This window comes from Lissotriton vulgaris, unplaced genomic scaffold (assembly GCF_964263255.1).
Source record: "Lissotriton vulgaris unplaced genomic scaffold, aLisVul1.2 SCAFFOLD_1282, whole genome shotgun sequence".
NCBI classification, from domain to species: Eukaryota; Metazoa; Chordata; class Amphibia; order Caudata; family Salamandridae; genus Lissotriton; species Lissotriton vulgaris.
The window spans coordinates 661514-680313 of NW_028255078.1; the positions used below are offsets into that span (position 1 = coordinate 661514).

The 18800-nt window shown below is 47.8% G+C and overlaps 1 pseudogene; it reads right to left on the reverse strand.

Moving 5' to 3' along the window:
• Nucleotides 1–2787: 2787 nt before the first annotated feature.
• LOC147659257 (thioredoxin-like) lies at nt 2788–15638 on the reverse strand (annotated as a pseudogene).
• Nucleotides 15639–18800: the final 3162 nt, after the last annotated feature.

Here is an 18800-nt window from a genome sequence, read left to right on the forward strand (position 1 = left end):
CACCACCTAGAATTCGGTGTTCTCATAATTAATATGTAATATTCCGAACCCACCCCTTACATTCCAGTTCCCATGGCATTTGGAAGGTATAGTACAATAAGACACAAAATATAAACATTGTTTCAGTTACAGCTGAAATCGTCTCCTGGAGCAAGGGTCACTTTCCCAGGCACATCTCAGCTTCGGAAGCCAACTGGCTTAGTTCCACTCCTGCGCAATTAGTTTTCTCCCTCATCACGTGATTAGGGTGACATGGGTTTCAAAGATGGAGTGGCTCCCCTTCCCCAGGCCCACAAATACACGGTACATGAGAAGTAAGCGAAAACAAATTAGAAACACCGAAAAAAAAATGATTACACTGTATACCGTGATTGGCTATACTACATCTATAGCATTAGGATTTAGGCAGAAATAGACAGCTGTGCCAAAGCAGCGGCAGCAAGCAAGATGCATGTTAAAAACAAAGCGGCCATGTTTGCAATAATGCGCATGTGCAAAAAAAATCCCTCCAGAACTACGAGCGAGTCACATCACATGGGTATGACCGACGCTTGCGCAGACTGAAATCCCGCATAGCAGCGACCTGTCAGTGTGCAAGCTTTGTTAGGATTAGAAAACACAGAAGCAAGCGTCTCTGGGACACCTGTGTGTAGTGTGACAGTGCAATATTAATAACGGAACAGGTTGATTAATAATGTTATAGATTATGCGAGGTTCTTGAATTCAAGCAAGTCGCATTACGTGCGAATCCTTGCTCCATCAGAAAGACCGTCGGCCACTTTTCCGCCTGGTCAACAAGTCGAACAGGCAGAAAAGAGTTTAATATGCCGACGGTGTCTGTTAGACACTGCCAGCCATATTACTATGGGGCAAAAACATGCCATTCCGTGGCGGCATTGCCTCCACAGAAAGGCATGCGGGAATTACTTGCAGGGGCCCGTTGCAGGCCCCCAGGGACTCTGGGGGTACATATGGTACCCCCTGCAGTTCCATGTTGTGCATGGAAGTGCACTACATGCCTTCCTGGCATTGTGGTGGACGGTGCCAAGTGCACCGCCCGCCACAATGTCAGGAATGCAGGATGTGCCTGCCACTGTTGGGGGTGTGCATCCTAACAGCCCACGGGAGACCACCCTTATGGCGGGTGGTCCCATTTCATGATAGGATGGTGGGCTAACAATGTCCACCTACCATCCTAATGACCCCCTTAGTCCCAATCCAAAGGATTACTCTGGTCACACCAATACCTGGTCATGTTGCCACTCCAGTCATTAAACCAGGTGAACCCCCAACTACAACTAGCCTTTACCCACCATGCTCGCTCTTTAGGTTTCTTTCTTCAGCACCCTACTAGTCCATCTCATTCTCCACCAGTGTTTGCCCCTGCATTTTGTGCGCTTGCTTGGGGACAGGGGATGATAAGATTCCTCTCTATACTGGTCTCCTCACAGTGTCAGAGGTGTAGTACATTGTAGAGCAAAGTTCAGCCCACTTTGCTTTTGGCGCTCCTCACTTTCAGAGACAGAATGCAGTCTGTCCAGAAAAAGGACTTCTACCCAGGAAGAACACAAAAGAAATCCTTCTTTGCCCAATACTGATTTTGTAGTTTTTTTGGTTCTTTGAAAATCAGCAGTTCTAGATAACACTTGCTGTTGCTTACAATCCACCGCACTGCATGTGGAGGCCCATTTGTTCTGCAAGACAAAACCATTGCTTTACTGTGCTAGTTTAAAGTTTACAACAAGCATATTGCTTAGAACAGAAATCAGTGATAATTTATATGACTGTTTCTTAATTCACTGAAAGCTTAAATTAACTTTTGATTTATGTTCCAAAGCAAATCTGTTTTCCCTGTTAATAGTTCAGCTTGAATCATTCTACAACTCGAATGAGAACAGGGACACCAGTGTGTGGTGTTCATGTCACTACACGTGACCTGTAATGTTGTGGGCAGTGGTCTTATTGCATGGGTTAGCACTAAAATAACTGCATGGTAGCACCATGGTTAACATTAGCCCTCTATTTGCAAGGTTGGGTTGGTGCTAGTAGTTGAAATGAGAATGATGAAGGGGTTCAGGACCAGAGCCCCCATGGAGAGGGGGGGGGTAGGCAACAGTTTCTCCTACAGGAGTGCAATTGGATTCTCCAAGCTTAAAGAGCCAAACCTGGGCTAAAGGCCAGTTGCGTGTATCCACTAGCTTGAAACTGTCCCTAGCTTGCCACTCCTTCCATGTGCCTGGACCATTACAGAATACCCATTTAGGATCCAAATTCGTAACAACGCTTGCCAGGGCCAGTCCGGGAAACCAAAAGCAGCCCTGGCAAACAAGCTCCAAGTAGCGCTGCTCCCTTAAAAGGAGAGATTCCACAAGGAGACTGTCACTCTGGTCGCAGAGCTCTACCTTTACACTCCCTCTTCAAGCCTGACCTTGCCTGTTCCAATTAGCCTCAGGAAGCTGGGGAGTTAGAGGCACCAGGACTCTCAAAAACAAGCCCAAGGGCTCCAGAGCACCGAGGAATGTTCAGTGGGAATAAAAGGCCTGTCAAGCAGACTGCTGCTCACTTCTGGTAAAGTGCCCTCTTCACAATAAAGGGAGAGCAAATTTTACCAAGCCCCCTCCACACACACAAATATCACTGATGAAATCAAGTAGATGAAAGGGATTTAAGTGAAATATTTTTATTAGAAAAATAAATTAATGCCTAAATAATCAGCCCCTTAAAAAGGGCCTGCTATACCACTGGTTTATTAATATAAATAAAAGTTAATAAATATAATATGCGAGTTCCAACAATGTCAAATCTGCTGTGGTCCTAGAACAGAACAAAACAGATGTCCACAGTGCAAAACAACAAATGTGTTAAAATCAGCAAAGTGCTCTCAGTTTTGCTTTGATTGCAGCCTCGTTCGCTCCTTTCACTGTAGCAACCTAAAAAAAAAAAAAAAAAAAAAATAGGTGTGAGATAATAAGCTATTGTAGACACCAACATCACAACTCAAGGACAGGACAAAACAGGTCTCAAATGTTAAGAGTAAACTGGAGTATGAAAACCCTTGCGATACTATTAAAAGATTAACAGTGCTCTTAGCAGCTCACTTCAGCCAGGGAGTGAGTGGGCAATTTTCTTTAGAGAATACCATATTACAATCCCTCACGGGAAAAAAGTAACCCCCCCCCCCCCTCCCCCCAAAAACCCCACACAATTGTGGTTCTCCCAGTGAAAGAAAGCAGCTTCTTTGCATAATCGGCCACACCCAGCGGCCTCTGAACTACCCATGGACTCAAATTAGCGGAAAGGGACCTCCAATTTACATAATACACCCCCCCCCCCCCCCCCCCCGCCCGTCCATTTCCAGCACCATGGACGTAAAGGGAGCAGTTCGTAAAATGCTGATGCCATGAAGGTCCAAGAAGCTTAGTTGGTCTCTAGCCAAAGTTAGAGCTGAAGAGTCAGAAACCACACTACAGGTATTTTAGTTTCCATTGCTTATTGTGTGGCACTTAATTCCAGTTTTCTACAAGAAACACATGTTTCAGTTGATAGCAGGGATCTTCATTTGCTGTTTAGAGACCTTCAAATTGTGATAGAAAAGCAGAAATCCACACATACCTTCTTAAAATCCTTGATGAAAATGAAGGTGGGCATTGCTTCTATTCTGTATCTTTCGGCCAACACCTGTTAGGAAGACACGACAATATAATTCCAGCACATTAGTTTAATGGTAGACGCAGTTCTAATTGAAATGACAGTTTTTCGGGAATGCCAAGCCTTTTGCGCACCCAGCCAAGCAAACCACGACTCCAGGAGTCACCATCTGCACCTGTAGAATGCCACAAGTTCAGATGCAGTTACCGGCGTACATTACATTAGGTTAATGTTAATGAAGTTTGCCATTCCTTTACTTGTTACTACAACCGCTTTGTGTGAACGGTTAAAATCAAGACTGATGTTTGTATAGTGTGTGTTGGGGCGAGGGGGGGGGGCAGGCACTGTCGTGTCTACGAGGTTGGCACTGCGCAGCGCAATCACTCACGGACACAGGTAGGTGCAATCACGCTTCTTTATTTCGATATTATATACAGCTGGTTACATGCACGTCCTTCTCCTTGGTCGCCCTGGTCGAATCTGTGTTCTTCCTGTCCCCTGACCGGATGTGGTGTCCGGTGACCTGGTCACCTCCCTCACGACCCACAGGGTCCTAGTGTCTGCTGTCCCTACTGTCCTGTCGCCTTGTCCGTCGTCTTTCTGTCAGGTCATGACAGGCACTTCAAAACTGAAAGCGCTGTGGACCAAAACTCACTGGACGAGTAGGCAAGCAGCAGGTTATCCACTGAAACAAACATTAGCAACGCAATAGGTCTTGCATTTGAGTTAAGAGCTATTGACGTAAATGGCAATGTCTTTTAAGCTTGTGTTATAGAGTGGAGGTTTGTGTGGATGTAATGGTTAGGTGTGTAATGGTGGTGTGAATTTGTGTAGTGCAAATGTGGTATGATGTGCAGTGGAAAGGTGTATAGTAATTTGGTGATGGAGAGCACAGTGGTGTAAAGTTGTGTATGGTGGCACTGCAGTGAGACATAGGCAGTCTTTAAAATCCCAAAAAGTGTAAACTCAATCACTAGTTACAACTAACAATCAATGGCAATGCAAAACTAGTTATGGCTAAAGCTATGCAGTTTCTCCTTGATGATGCTTGTTCGCTGGTTCCAACTGCATCCAGTCGAAGCGTTGCATACTGGGACCTCTTAACTTAAGTAGGAGGATGCTGCGCTATAGGAAAGGTCTCAGAAAGGTGTGCTTTGTATGCTTAATTTGATTGGAGAAGGTGGTGGTCGTAGGGGAAGGAGGGTGTGTTGCTGTGGTCATCGGACAGAACAGCCGACATCAGGCCCGGGGAATAAAGTGTTGAGTCTCAGCTGTTGTCTCAACAACATCCTGTGATTTTGAGCATATCACTGAAGTGATATCAGTAAGGTCATCGGAAAAACGAGGTTTTGGCAAAGTGCTTTCCCCTAGTTGTGGGTACTATCGAAAACGAAGACTGCCTGTAACAAAAACAGTCTGTACACGTTCTCACTTGTAGAAACCCGTTTGTCTCATCCAGTCTGCACCCCCTGTGAAGTCTGGGGTTTACAGCCAGGGCATTTCACTAGTGAGAGGAGCCAAGAGATGCTGCCCTTAACATTTCGAGCACATGCAAAGGCTGCTGCATCAGTGAGGAACGAATCCAGTCAGCTAACAAGGTTTGTTTGGTGTAAGGCAAAGAAAGAGCTCACCAGACCTAAAAAGAACTTGTGTGCACTGAAGTAATACATGTTCAAATGTTGGTGCCACTGAAATGCGGAGGCAGAAAGGAAATGCTTTACAAAATTCACATGCTGCTCAAATGTGCTCCCAAGCAACCCAGGGTCCTCCTATAAAAGTTTATAAACTTCAGCACTTTAATGCCTGCTTTACTGTGATGGGGTAAACCCTTTAGCGTTCGAGCCGAGAGGAGCCACTGTCTAAAGAGTTACAATGCCTTTCAGATGAAGCAAGTGAGGAGAAACTAGAGAAAACACCTTAAGAGGGGGGCAGATCGCCACCTGTTTTTCTGGTTCCACGATATTCCCCCGACCACCTGCCTATATTCGAATCAGGAACCCTCTTCTCTTGATTATAGGAAGCAAGTGGGGTGGTCTAGCCCAGCCACAGACAGGCCCACCCTTGTCCCGGGCATGTCCTCCATAGCAGGAGAGCCAGGCAGACTTGGGAGTACCTTGTGGGCAACCCTTCGCTACCCACTGCGGCTCCACCAAGTGCAGTGGATTGTAGGGCTGCTGATCCCATTTATGTGGACTGGTGATGCCACAGGGAGGTCAGGCTCCCCATCAGATTCAGCAGGACACAAAGCCAGACCGATTTGAAGTCCTTTACAAGGCAGGGGATGCCTTGATAACTGGGTCCTAATATATAGCATTAAAGAGGGGCTTACTTACCTGAAACACAGGTGCGATCGTTCTGCATGGCCCGCACCAAGACGCCGTGAAGTCTACGACGACCAGCTTCGAGTGGGACAGCGCCAGGATGTCGTCAAACTGAGCCTGGAAAAAAAATGAACACAACAGATTGGTAATGTAATCATTGAGAAGTTAGAAAGACTTCTTCAAATTACATTTCTAGTTCATCTGGCCTGTAGCAGCCATGACAGGTGCCACCTCCTACCCTACACAGAGCGCTCTAGCCAAGGTTCAGCTTTTGCGCTGCAAACAAGTGATGAGGAAATCACCCTGGATTGTTTTACATACGAGTTTTACCCAAAGACAGATCGCTACCTGCAAGTTATAACAACGTACACTAGTTGGCATAAGGAACAAGGTACACTAGTTGGAATAAGGAACAAGGCCCTGATGATATTCAATACAACTCTAATCTTTTACGAATTCACCAAGTGCTAAATTATGGCATTCCACCACGTGGTGCAATTCCACCTGCAACATCTTTGCCTTTAAAAACGTATAACCAGAAAATAAGTTTGTTTGCAGCATGTGTTTAGCACTACCCAAGGAGAAGCATGTCAAGTTCAAATGAAACTTGTGAAAACGAAACATTTTTATGTACCTTGCAGATTTGTACTTAATTTTGCAACAGCAAATTGTGTGAGTTTTACACACCTATGTTATGAACCCGGAAGTTGCATTGAGACTAATCTACATGCCACAATCATGAGCCTCAGGTTACTCCTGAAGAATGTGCAGGGACCCACCACATGCACCCCTTGTTCTACGACGAGCCTCCGATATCTAAAAGGTGCTGTTTATTGCAGACTTAACGAGGTCTTCTGTAGAGAAGCAGATGTTAGGGACGGCCTGAAGGACACTGCGTAAAAGCCACACTTGTGACGCATCTAATCAGTACTCTCCCCATGGATGAGCGTGATGGGAACGGGTTTACTAAGGACCAGACCAACTTAAACCAAAGCGCCTAGCAGCAGAGGGAAGGTCAAAGAAACACCTCAAATTGGCCATTGACTGGCAAAATATCGGATAAACTATTAGTCACACAGGACTAATAGAACAGTTACATTAACTTACAGTCGCCTGCGGAGACTTAAACCCAACGCCCCTTAAAGCCCAAATGTGCCTGAAACTGACTGGAGTGTCACAAACACGGCTATGAACATGAAGATGCGGTTTATTGCGCGCTCACGATCCCATTGGCTAAAAGTCCAAAACTAGTTGCTTGCCTGGAGAAACTTGGCAGCTGGGTCCAATAGAGACAGGCGAGCCAACAAATTAACAGGCAGAGCCGAGTCAAGGATCTGGCTCGGATCTCAGAGCACGAGCCGAGCCCTGAAAAGGTTTGCTAAGTGAATCATACAACTACCATCACTTAAAATGCGATAAAGTCTATTCAAAACTCAATTCGTATATTTCTTCAGCATGGAAAGGCTTGGAAATAAATCTCATGACACCGCATCATTAAGAATGTATCGAGTGATAGTTCTCTAATGGTGCACGTTTAAATAGTAAGAGACAGGTCAGTCATTTACACCCTGTACTGGACCTAGATTATACAGCAACCACAGTTTTATCAAGTGAAACAGGTATTAGTACAACTTGTATTCTGAACCCACCTTTCAACGTGCTTTCATATGCATGCGATAACGCTGCTCCGTGAGACCCGTTCACCGCTGTTGACTTGCTTACTGCCAAAGGAGAAGGCTTCATCATTCTTACAGACCCACTGGCTGTAGAGACCCCCCACCGCCTACCTCCCACCGTCCTGCTGTTTCCTAAAATCCGACAGCGGGACCGCCGAGTGGAGCGAGGCGAGGGGCTGCCTACAACTCCCGGCAGCCCTCGAGGTCTCCAGCCACACCCCTTCCACGCCGCGCCAGGAGGCGCATAAAGGGCGTCAACGTTCCCTCTCGCGGGATGCTGGGCGAAGCCTGGGCGAAGGGTGGGCCCGTCCTAGCCCGTCACAGACCGGAGGAGACTGGGCTGGGCCCACCCCCCCAAGAACCATCATAAGGCAAGACCCCGATCAGTAAGTAACTCTGTGAACACACGTCATCCATGTCCTTAATGTAAACCAAGCTCATTCTACTGTCACCCCTGTTCATCAGTATACAATGACTACCAGAGGCTCTAGGAGCAAAACCTTAAAAAACACGGCCACAACCGTCGGCCCCATCGACCGTTTCAGCACCAAAGTGAATCAAACCATCGACCAAACGGTAATGTTGATCGACCGACGAGTATCCTATGAATTAGATCAAGCAAGACGCTCGTCAATGGGAATGCTAGCACAAGCACAAACTCCAAATGTTCCATTACAAAATAGTAGCAATCTGGAAACAAATGCGGACATTCATGTGATCCCAAACACCGTTGATCTATCAGTATCACTACAACTGTTTATGTTTATGTTTATTAAAACTTTTATAGCGCGCTCTATTACCACGGGGTATCCTGGCGCGGTGAGTGATTTGACAGCAGGAGTGATGGATCAAAACCAGATCGATCTGTTAGAGTGGAGCATTAAACAGATAAGTCTTAAGTTCTTTCTTAAAAACAGTAATGGTCGGAGAGGCTCTAAGGAACAAGGGGAGGGCATTCCAAGCAGAAGCTGCCTTAACTGAAATTGATTGGCCGCCCAATCGGGCGTATTTGTATTTGGGAATGGCCAATTGGCATTGATTGGGCGATCGTAGGGCACGGTTGGGAGTATAGAATGAAAACCGTTTCTGCAAATACGTCGGTCCCTGGCCATGAGCTGCTCTGAATGCCAACACAAGAATTTTAAACAAGATTCGGTGTGGCACTGGGAGCCAATGCAGACTTCGTAAGTGGCTCCGCACGCTCGACCTCCTGGGGAGAGAGAAAAGCAGACGTACTGCAGCGTTTTGTATCACCTGAAGGCGATGAACCATGTACGCAGGTAGGCCACTAAATAAGGCATTAGCGTAATCGAGCCGAGATAAAATCAGGGCTCGAAGAACAGTCTCCTTGGCTGCCCTGGGAAGAAGAGGGAAAAATCTTCTCAAGGCTCGCAAGGTACCAAATCAGATGCCGGTCAATTTTTTAATATGATCCGAGAACTTCAGATCCTGACCGAACAAGACCCCCAAGTTCTTAGCTGGGCCTCCCATCGCACTAGGGCAGGGCAGGTCCGGGGGCCAAATCTGGTCCTTGAAGTTGTCAGGAAAAGAGCCAAAGAACAGGACCTCGGACTTGTCTTCGTTGCACTTAAGTTGGACTTGTGCAAGCCACCGAAATACTTCCGACAAACAATGCTGGACTGCTGATGGATCAGACACACCCTTAGGACAGGTGAATAACAGCTGTGTGTCATCTGCGTAGGCTATTATCTTGGCTCCCAGCTGTTCCGCCAGATAAAGTAGAGGGGTCATATAGACGTTAAACAATAAAGGGCTTAACGTAGAACCCTGCGGAACTCCAGTTGTCAGTCTCTTCGGGGCCGAAGAGTAGGGGGGCATCCAGACCTGCGGAGTTCTATCGCTCAAAAACGATGACAACCAATCAAGGGCCAACCCTGAAATGCCGACGGCTCGCAGTCTTGCAATAAGCAAGGCATGGGGCACCGTATCGAAGGCGGCAGAGAGGTCCAATAGAATCAGGACCGCTCTGCCACCCCCGTCCACGCACTCTCGAACTGCCTCCGAGACCTCGACTAGTGCTGTCTCGGTACTGTAAGCCGCTCTGAACCCTGACTGGGCAGGGTGTAGGGCGTGGGAGGACTCAATGAAACTATCCAGCTGTTTGAAAGCCACCTTCTCGCACACCTTCGCCAGAGCTGGCAACAGTGAGATGGGCCGATAGCTCAATGGCATTGCTGGGTCTAGACCAGCCTTTTTTAACAGAGGGAGCAGTTTTGCCTCCTTCCAACTTCTCGGAATCAAGGCCGTGGAAAGGGAGAGGTTGATGATTTGAGTCACCTCTTGATTAATAATATCCGCTATCCCTCCCAAAACCCTGGCTGGGCAGGGGTCTGAAGGAGATCCGGACTTTAACGCTGCCAGGATTTGCCGTATGTCCGATTCCGAGGCCGGCAGGAAAGCAACAAACTGATCCTCTAAACATCGTCTATCCGATAATAAAAGGGCAGATGGAATCTTTGAGGACTTTTGAGCCACTTCTAAGTCCAGTTGAATTTTTGAAATTTGGTCCGTAAAGTAACAAGACAATTCTTCACACCATTGAGCGGAAGAGGGGAGCCGGGGTTGGGCAGCACATGGAGATAGAAAATTTTGGACGATTGAGAAGATCTCTTTACTGTTGTTATCCGCCTTCTCGATTCTGTCCGAATAATACCTGCTTTTAGCTGTCTTAATCGCAGCGTAATAGTCCTTTTGAGCTGCACGTAAAGACTTCTTTTCGGCTGGCAGGTAAGCTTGTCTCCAGACTCGCTCTAATTTCTTACAGACCAACTTCTGTTCCCGCAGAGCATGCGTGAACCATGGTTGTGAGGGTCTTGATCGCATCCGACGGACACCCCCCACATTAGTGGAGGCAGCGGCACCATTCGCTATCCAAAGATTGAATGCGTCAACCGTCGCTTCCGACTCCATCATTGGAACCGGACGGGTGTCGGAGAGGGACTCAGATAGGGACACCAGATTAATCCGTGGGCGATGTACCAGAGAAGGAGTTTTCCTCAGATCCTCATCTAACTGCCAAGCGAACTTAATCAGGCAGTGGTCGGACCACAACATAAGCATCGGGGGGGACAGACTGATGTCAAAGTTGGTACATACCAAGTCAAGAACGTGACCTCCCGCATGTGTGGGGGCATCCACCCATTGAGAGAGGTGAGCCATGCTAAAAGTCTCACTGAGACGAGTAGCTTCAGTGGTATTCTCGGAATCCACATGAATGTTAAAATCGCCCAGCAGTAGATAACGGGAGAACCGTAAAGCTCGTGGCACGATAACCTCCTCCAGGGATCCAATAAAGTTTCCAACATAGCCTGGGGGACGGTACACTAACGTGCCACCTAAGGTAAAATGCGGACTAAGCTCCAAACAAAAATGGAGAAGTTCTGCCTCTTTCATTTCATCCAGATGTTCGCAGGTGAGAGTCCAGTGATCCCGATAGATCACGGCAACCCCTCCACCTCTTCCCACATCTGCTCTGCGATCTGCTCTGCAGATCCTGAAACCACGAGGGATAGCTAACTCGACTACCGGTGAGCAGGAGTCGGTCATCCAGGTCTCGGTGACAAAGAGTAGATCAAAATCATTTTCTGCTAGTAGGTCAAAGACCTCAGCCGTGTGGCACACCAGTGATCTGGCGTTGATTAGGCCCACCTGAATGCTCTTAATTTCATTACAGGGTTGGGTAGGCGGGGGTACAGACTATTAAGTTGATAATTACAACAAGCATTGGAAATGCAATAGGTCTCGCAGCATTAGAGTTAGTGCTTTTAGAATTGTTTATGGTTTTTTTTTGTAAATCTTTATCAATGCTAAAGAATTACAAATAAAAAAAGCCATAAACAATTCTAAAAGCTGTAACTCAAATGCTCTGAGACCTATTGCACTGTGTGAGGGTGAGGGGTTGAGGGTGAGTGAGGGTGAGGGTGTGTGAGGGTGAGTGAGGGTGAGTGAGGGTGAGTGAGGGGTTGAGGGTGAGTGAGGGGTTGAGGGTGAGTGAGGGGTTGAGGGTGAGTGAGAGTGAGGGTGAGTGAGGGTGAGTGAGGGTGAAGGTGAGGGTGAGTGTGAGTTAGGGTGAGGGTTTGCGGGTGGGTGAGGGTGAGGGTTTGAGGGTGAGTGAGGATGAGTGAGTGTGAGTGAGGGGTTGAGGGTGAGTGAGGGTGAGTGAGGGTGAGTGAGGGTGAGTGAGGGTGAGTGAGGGTGAGTGAGAGTGAGGGTGAGTGAGGGGTTGAGGGTGAGGCGTTGAGGGTGAGTGAGTGAGGGTGAGGTGTTGAGGGTGAGGTATTGAGGGTGAGGGGTTGAGGGTGAGGTGTTGAGGGTGAGGGGTTGAGGGTGAGGGGTTGAGGATGAGTGAGGTTGAGGGTGGTTGAGTGAGGATGAGTGAGAGTGAGGGTGAGTGACGTGTTGAGGGTGAGGTGTTGAGGGTGAGTGAGTGAGTGTGAGGTGTTGAGGGTGAGCGAGGATGAGTGAGAGTGAGGGTGTCGAGAGAGAGAGAGAGAGAGAGAGAGAGAGAGAGAGAGAGAGAGAGAGAGAGAAACAAAAAACACAAGTGATAAAAAAAGTAAGCCATGCACGAGTGATTAACGAATGCTGATATTTTTAAGCCCACAGCACATGTTACTTTGCCTAATGGGAGAATATAAAAAATTGACAGAGTGCGCAAACCACAGAGTTAATGGCCAATAAAAATAAATCCAAGAGCGAGCCATGCACGAGTGAATAAGTACTGCTGATATTTTTAAGCACACATCTAATGGTACTTTGCCCAGTGGTAGAATAAAAAACAAATTGACAGAGTGTGCAAACCACAGTGTCAATGGGCAATAAGAAAGCAGGAGCAAAACTCCGAACTGTACTCTATTACCTGTCAGCCTCCTAAACACAATGTTTTGTGCGCAAATGATTCTGGAGGGATGTATGGTAATTAGCATTTCCTGTTCACGGCTGGGGCAAAAATTCCTTTAGATGATCGATTCTTGCTCTACACATTTTCTTCTCATTTAATACCTTAAAAAAAAAAAGAGAGAGAAGTCCACTGTGTCGTAGCCCATCACCCCCCAAAAAATGAACAGCAAACAATAACTACCAGATGGGAGAATTAATATATTCGTCCAGGCCACAAGCAGCAAGGAATCCAGGCGCCTGAGCTGAGTGTGCACCACGTATGTTCCTCGCTTGCATCACCCACCAGAAGGATTTCACAAGTGCTGCAAAACCAGTAGGCATAGAAACAAATGGAGAGGGAGGGGGTGGGCTGCCTACTGATGCGTGTGGCAAGAGATGGAGAGTGAGAGCAATTAGGGGGGAGGAGAAGTGAGGCCAGAGCGAGGCTGATGCCTTTGATGATGGAATGCGAGCTCCCAGAAGCTGTGCTAATGGAATTAACGTCTAGACTAATGGTACATTAGTACAACTGTAACAAGCGCTATTTAAAATGGCATTCTTTTTAATAAGGCAGAGATATGTACGTAGCACATACATAATGTTTAGCAACTATTCTGTCTGCATCAAGAACGGATGGTGAGGCAGACGTAACGTAGAGTTACTTGTGCATGTGCTTAAACTGGTGGTTTCTTTTATCCTCTGATTTGTCAAAAGTAACCTGAAGCAGCTGACAACTCCCTGCGGCGCTGTCGGAGGAAATGCAGTCGCATCACAGACCGGCGAACAGTCTGTGTACTTAGCAGGCAGTGTTGTGGGAGGAGTTGCAGAGGTGGGTGATGGTGCGGCGCTAGGCTAACTGTAGTGGCTAGAAGAAAAATATGCATGAAGGGCTGGGGAGGGCGGCCATCTGCACGCTGCGTCCCATCAAAGAGGAATGTACCATATAACATGGGCCGTACCAATGCAAGGGGGAGCTCCCGCGCTACCAGATCCGCACTTACATTGAGCTAATTAAGTTAACCCCATAGTAGTTAGTATCGTGGCCCCCAGTTCCTTTTCTTTCGACCATGTCCGCGCGGGAGTTGCAATTGCTGCCAACTTGCTATTATCCAGGTGTCCGCCTTAAAACCGGTCCTCGATCGTTGACTTTAAGACTGGAGAATTGCATTGTGGGAGCTGTAGTCTAGTCGCACTTCCATTAGACCGATTCCGCAGAATGCAATGCTCTTTAGTGGAAAATCCCCGGGCTAGACACGTAGCTCCCAGATCCTGTCTGGCAGTGTTTGGTACAGCAGAGCGCCTCGATGCCGTTTGGTGTAGGCGCTTGACAAGCACATTAAACTCTACATGGGAGTGGCTGTGCCAGATTATTTTGCACTGTTTGAGAGTTTGCCGAGGGGCATCTCCCGTGCCTTTATATGACAGCCCACTGATCCCACATTAGTAGAGGGCACACCAAGGTCTGACTTCAGTCCTTGCTAGGGCATTGGGAATGTGTGTTTTATACGTGTTTGCTGATTGGAAGAGAAGAACGCACGCGCACAATGGGCACGTGACGATTTTTTGGTGGTTGGTGACAAGCGCGAGTGCCTAGAAGCGCTTTTAGCTGCATGTGGCGCTTTAAACAGAAAATACAAACTTTACAGGAAAAACAGGGTAGGACCAGGCAGGGGGGATTTATTATCACAAAGATTAGCCACTACCTAGGTTTACCCAATTCCCTCATCATCAACTTCATGCATGCAGATGATCCTAATTGCTGCTCCGATCGGAGGGGGTGGCCCACTGCTACGTTTGTTTGGTGGAGGCGAGGGACAGAAAATAAAAATGTTAAACAAGTGAAAGGATAACAGAAAATACAAACTTTACAGGAATAAAATATATGATGGTTGCAGAACTAAGCAGACAATCATTGAACAAACATGTCCAGGTCCTTGCCCTCGTGATTGGCTGACGCACCTGGGATACAGATGACCTCAAGTGACCCCTGTCTCCTTAGCGCATGTGTCAAGTGCTGCGTTCCCTCTGAAGCCCCCACGAGTCCCTTCTGTGATGGAACCTACAGCAGGACGGGGGCTGTCAGGGGTGGGGGCTCTGTCAGGACGGGGGGGCAGCAGTGCGGGAGTAGGAGGGACTGGAGAGCTCGTCAGGGGTGGGGGCTCTGTCAGCACCGGGGCAGCAGAGCAGGCGGAGCAGGGAGAGCCTGTCAGGGATGGCGGGGGGAGGAGGGGTGGGGGCTCTCGCAGGACGCCAGCAGAGCATCGCCTGCTGCAGCAGTCAGGCTGCAGGCAGGGCTCAGGCAGCAGCAGAGGGTTTGCTGATTCAGGGAAGAAGCCGGGCTGCACCCGGACACACCAGCTCAGCTATATGCGGACCACGGAAGTCAGGGAACCGGCCGAGAAGTCGAAATATTTGGTGTTATTTTTATCGGAAGCAATGCAGTAAAAAACTAGCGGCAGGCAGGCAGGGGAGGAGAGGAGGAGGGGGGAGGAGAGTAGGGGAGGCACGGCCTAGCGGCCGTGCAATCAAGTAGTGAGGGGGCGGAGCTGGGGGAGGCTGTGAGAGAGAGTAGGCAAGGCTAGCGGCAGGCAGGCAGGGGAGGAGAGGAGGAGGGGGGAGGAGAGTAGGGGAGGCACGGCCTAGCGGCCGTGCAATCAAGTAGTGAGGGGGCGGAGCTGGGGGAGGCTGTGAGAGAGAGTAGGCAAGGCAGGCGGCTGGGGGCATGTGCACGCGCATTTAAGCTCAATGCGCATGCGCATTGAGCTTAAATTTCTCGTGCACTGCAAGGAATCGCCACGATTCCTTGCAGTGTGGATAAAGAGCGGATAAGTGCCAATACTCTCGCCTTGCTCGATGCGCATGCGCATCGACAGGCGAGACCTAAAAAGGACTCATTCACTGGGGTTGGGCCCAGGATCTGCTCTTTGCCCCATGGTCCTCTGAAAGGGCCTCTGACAATGAATATAAAATAAAACAATTGATCTTTTCACAAACCTGAGAGCTGTGTTGCTTGGGCTCATCCGTGGGTATCGGTGACTCGCTTTTTGCCCGAAATCTCTCTGTCTTGGTCACCACACTGTCGGATGGGCTGAACCTGCAAGGGGTGATGGGAGAGTTAAGGAACCAAAATAAATGCAATGAAAGCTAGGCAGTAGGAAGAACATCTGTCCAGTCACTGCATCAAAAATGGTGGAGAAGAAAGATCCTTGTGAAATTTACACTGTACATAGTAACTATTGGTATACGTATTACATCAATTACTTACACCTTTGTAAAATGCATACACTATGGCCCACAGTCCCTCCTGCTATCAGTAAAACACAGCTAAACTCTTCTTAGTCCTAACCAGATTTGCTCCATGCACCTCTGTGATTCAGACTGACAACCAACACTCCAATATCTGGACTAGGAAACACCAATGTAACATATTTCAGGGCCTGTAGCACCCTATGTAGTTTCTGCCTTAAGACCACAACACACACCTCTGCCAGTGCATCCACAATTCTAACGTTCTGCAACCAATGCTAATCTAACAGTCGGAGGCAAAGACAGCTTTGCTTTTATACTTCAATCCGGTTCAATCCCAACATCTGAACACACACACACAAAAAAATAAAGCTTACAGGGACGTTCCAGTTAGGCTCTGGTTACACTCGTACTAAACCAGTAAATTTCAGCAGGTATATTTACCTGAGATAACTATAACTTACGCCCCCTGCAATGTACTGCTTATGACCAGACAATCAGATTATTGGGAGTCATTGACCTCTGATTTATTCAGGTGCCCCTAAGACAAGTATGTCTGCGACCGAACAGGACCAGGGGCCAGGAACGCTGCCGGTTTGAGTACAGTTAAGCACCGGTTGAGCTTCACGAGGCTGGCCCTTATTAACCTCGAGCAGAGGGTGAGGTGTGGGGGAGGGGTAGTGTTGGACCCTAGGATGGTGGGACAATGGTGTTGCTCTTCATGCAACTGGACTACCGGCAGCCCTAAATTAGGGGGGATGTTGGCTCCAGAGAGGGTACCCCCTAGAAATCTCTGGGAAACGAACACTTGTTTGGGGGGTATCAAGGATAGAGGAGGCCCTATGCTGTGCATTATTTAACTCCCGCTCCCTCATAAAACATAGCTTAGAAATTAGCAAGATGATTGGGACAGCCCAGTTAAACTATTTGTTTGTCACTGAGACCTTGGGCAAGGAGGATTTCAGCCAGGACTTTGCAGCTGCCAATCCCAATCCACCAAGTTATGTGGGAATGAGACTTGATAGGAATGTACAGAGCGGGAAAAGGCCTAGACATTATTTTTTAGCGAACAGCTCAACCGCACACTACAGCCCGTTAACACCGCTATCAAAGGCTGCAAGGTGGGCCACTTTAAAATCAAAAATAAACATTCAGTGATTTTGGCAGGGCATGAGACCTACCGTCCGCCTGGTCCTAAAAAGCAATTTATTTGGACCTGGCACCAAAGTGCTTGAACCCTTTATCCATGGTGGTAGCCTCACCATTCTGGAGGACTTTAACCTTCACTTTGAAGAAAAGAGGGACTGCAACTCCAGGGCTTTCATGGATCTCATGCTCAGTTTCGGCTTCAGTCAACGGTCAATATCTTGACTCACAAAATCAGACACATGTTAGATGGGATCTTTTCCAATCAAGAGACCCTGACTATACGCGACTGTCTGCCATTAAGCTGGTCTGGCCACAGTTTGATATTGTTTAATGTACACAAGGCATGTGTGGTGGAAAGCATCAGAAACTGGAGGGAACAAAAAAATCACAGTAGGCGAGTTTGAGGATGCGCTTGTAAAATTCAAAAGAGAAGGACCTTGGGGGGCCCCATCATACCCACAGAGAATTTTAATAAGTGGGCTTGGTCGGCAGTTAAGGAGGTTAACCACCCTGACAAGAGCTTTCCAAAAGAGTAGTAAGAAACCCTCTGCCCCGTGGTTTTCTGAGGAGTTCAAGGAGCTTCTAAGGCAGGAACTGAGATGGAGACTGGCTCCTGAGTTGGAAAAGAAAATCAAACACAGGGAGCTTACTCTCAAATATAAAAGTGCGATCAAAGAGGCAAAATCTGTGTATTTCACCTAGAGAATTAGGTTGGCTAGCAACATTCCGAAGAACTTTTTAATACAGTGTGCACCCTTATGTCACCTCCTATACATCGGGTGGTAGAAAACTCACAAGTTTTCTGCAAAAAGGTGGCAGAGTTCTTTGAAGATAAGATCTTTGCACATTTCCCTGCTCTCACTAATAGCCCCTGAGATTCTGGGATGGTAGAACGAAAGAGGAGACATATAAATTCCGGTGGGGAAGGGGCGAGTCTGAACTGCCTAACCCCAGCTGCTTAGCTAGATTCGCCCCATTGCCGGCAGCAAAAATCAAGACTCTGTTAGCTGATATCACCTCAGGCTCACAGGACGACCCTTGCCCTCCCAGTACTGCAGTTGGTCCATAACCTTATGGCGGAGGCCTTGGAGAAGATCTACTCGCAGGTCTTGGAGTCCATGGTGTACCTGTATGGCTGGATGGAGGCAGTGAAAAAAAAAAACCTGAAGGATATTCTAGCGATTTAAAAAACATGCACCCAATCTCATTGTTGCCTACTCCATCTAAGATCCTGGAGAAGCATATTAACCAGGATTTAGCTCAGTATCTCTTAGATCAAGACCTCCTGGACTCTTCTCAAAACGAGTGCAGGAAGAATCACAGCACTTAATCGGCACTTATAGCGACTGCTTATTCCATTCACAGGCAAGTTGACAAGGGAGGTGCGGCCGTCCTGGTACTGCTAGACCTGTCCTTATCATTTGACACCATATCACCATGTCTACTGGTACAATGGCTGCGTCTGGCCGGGCTGAAGGATGTGGCTCTTAAGTGGCTGGAGTCCTTCCTGTGGGGTAGGATGCTTACAGTCAATTGTGGTGACTTCAGAGACAAAACTTTTCAGCTCCCCCGTGGGGTTCCTCCCTGAGCCCAACCTTATTAATTTTGCATGTCGCCCCTCTGACGATACTGGTGCTTTATTTTGGATTCTAGGTATCGTCCTTTGAGGATCACACTCAAATCATCACCTCCATCTCCGGTGACTGGGAAGAGGTGGCTGGCAGGTTCAGAACTTGTATGATGGAGATCAGCAGGTGGATGAGGGAGAACTGGCTCAAAATGAATGGGGAGAAAACAGAGATTATTGGAGTTTAGACTGGATGGCTCAATTTGGACCACTGTTGGTGGCCACGTGTTGTGG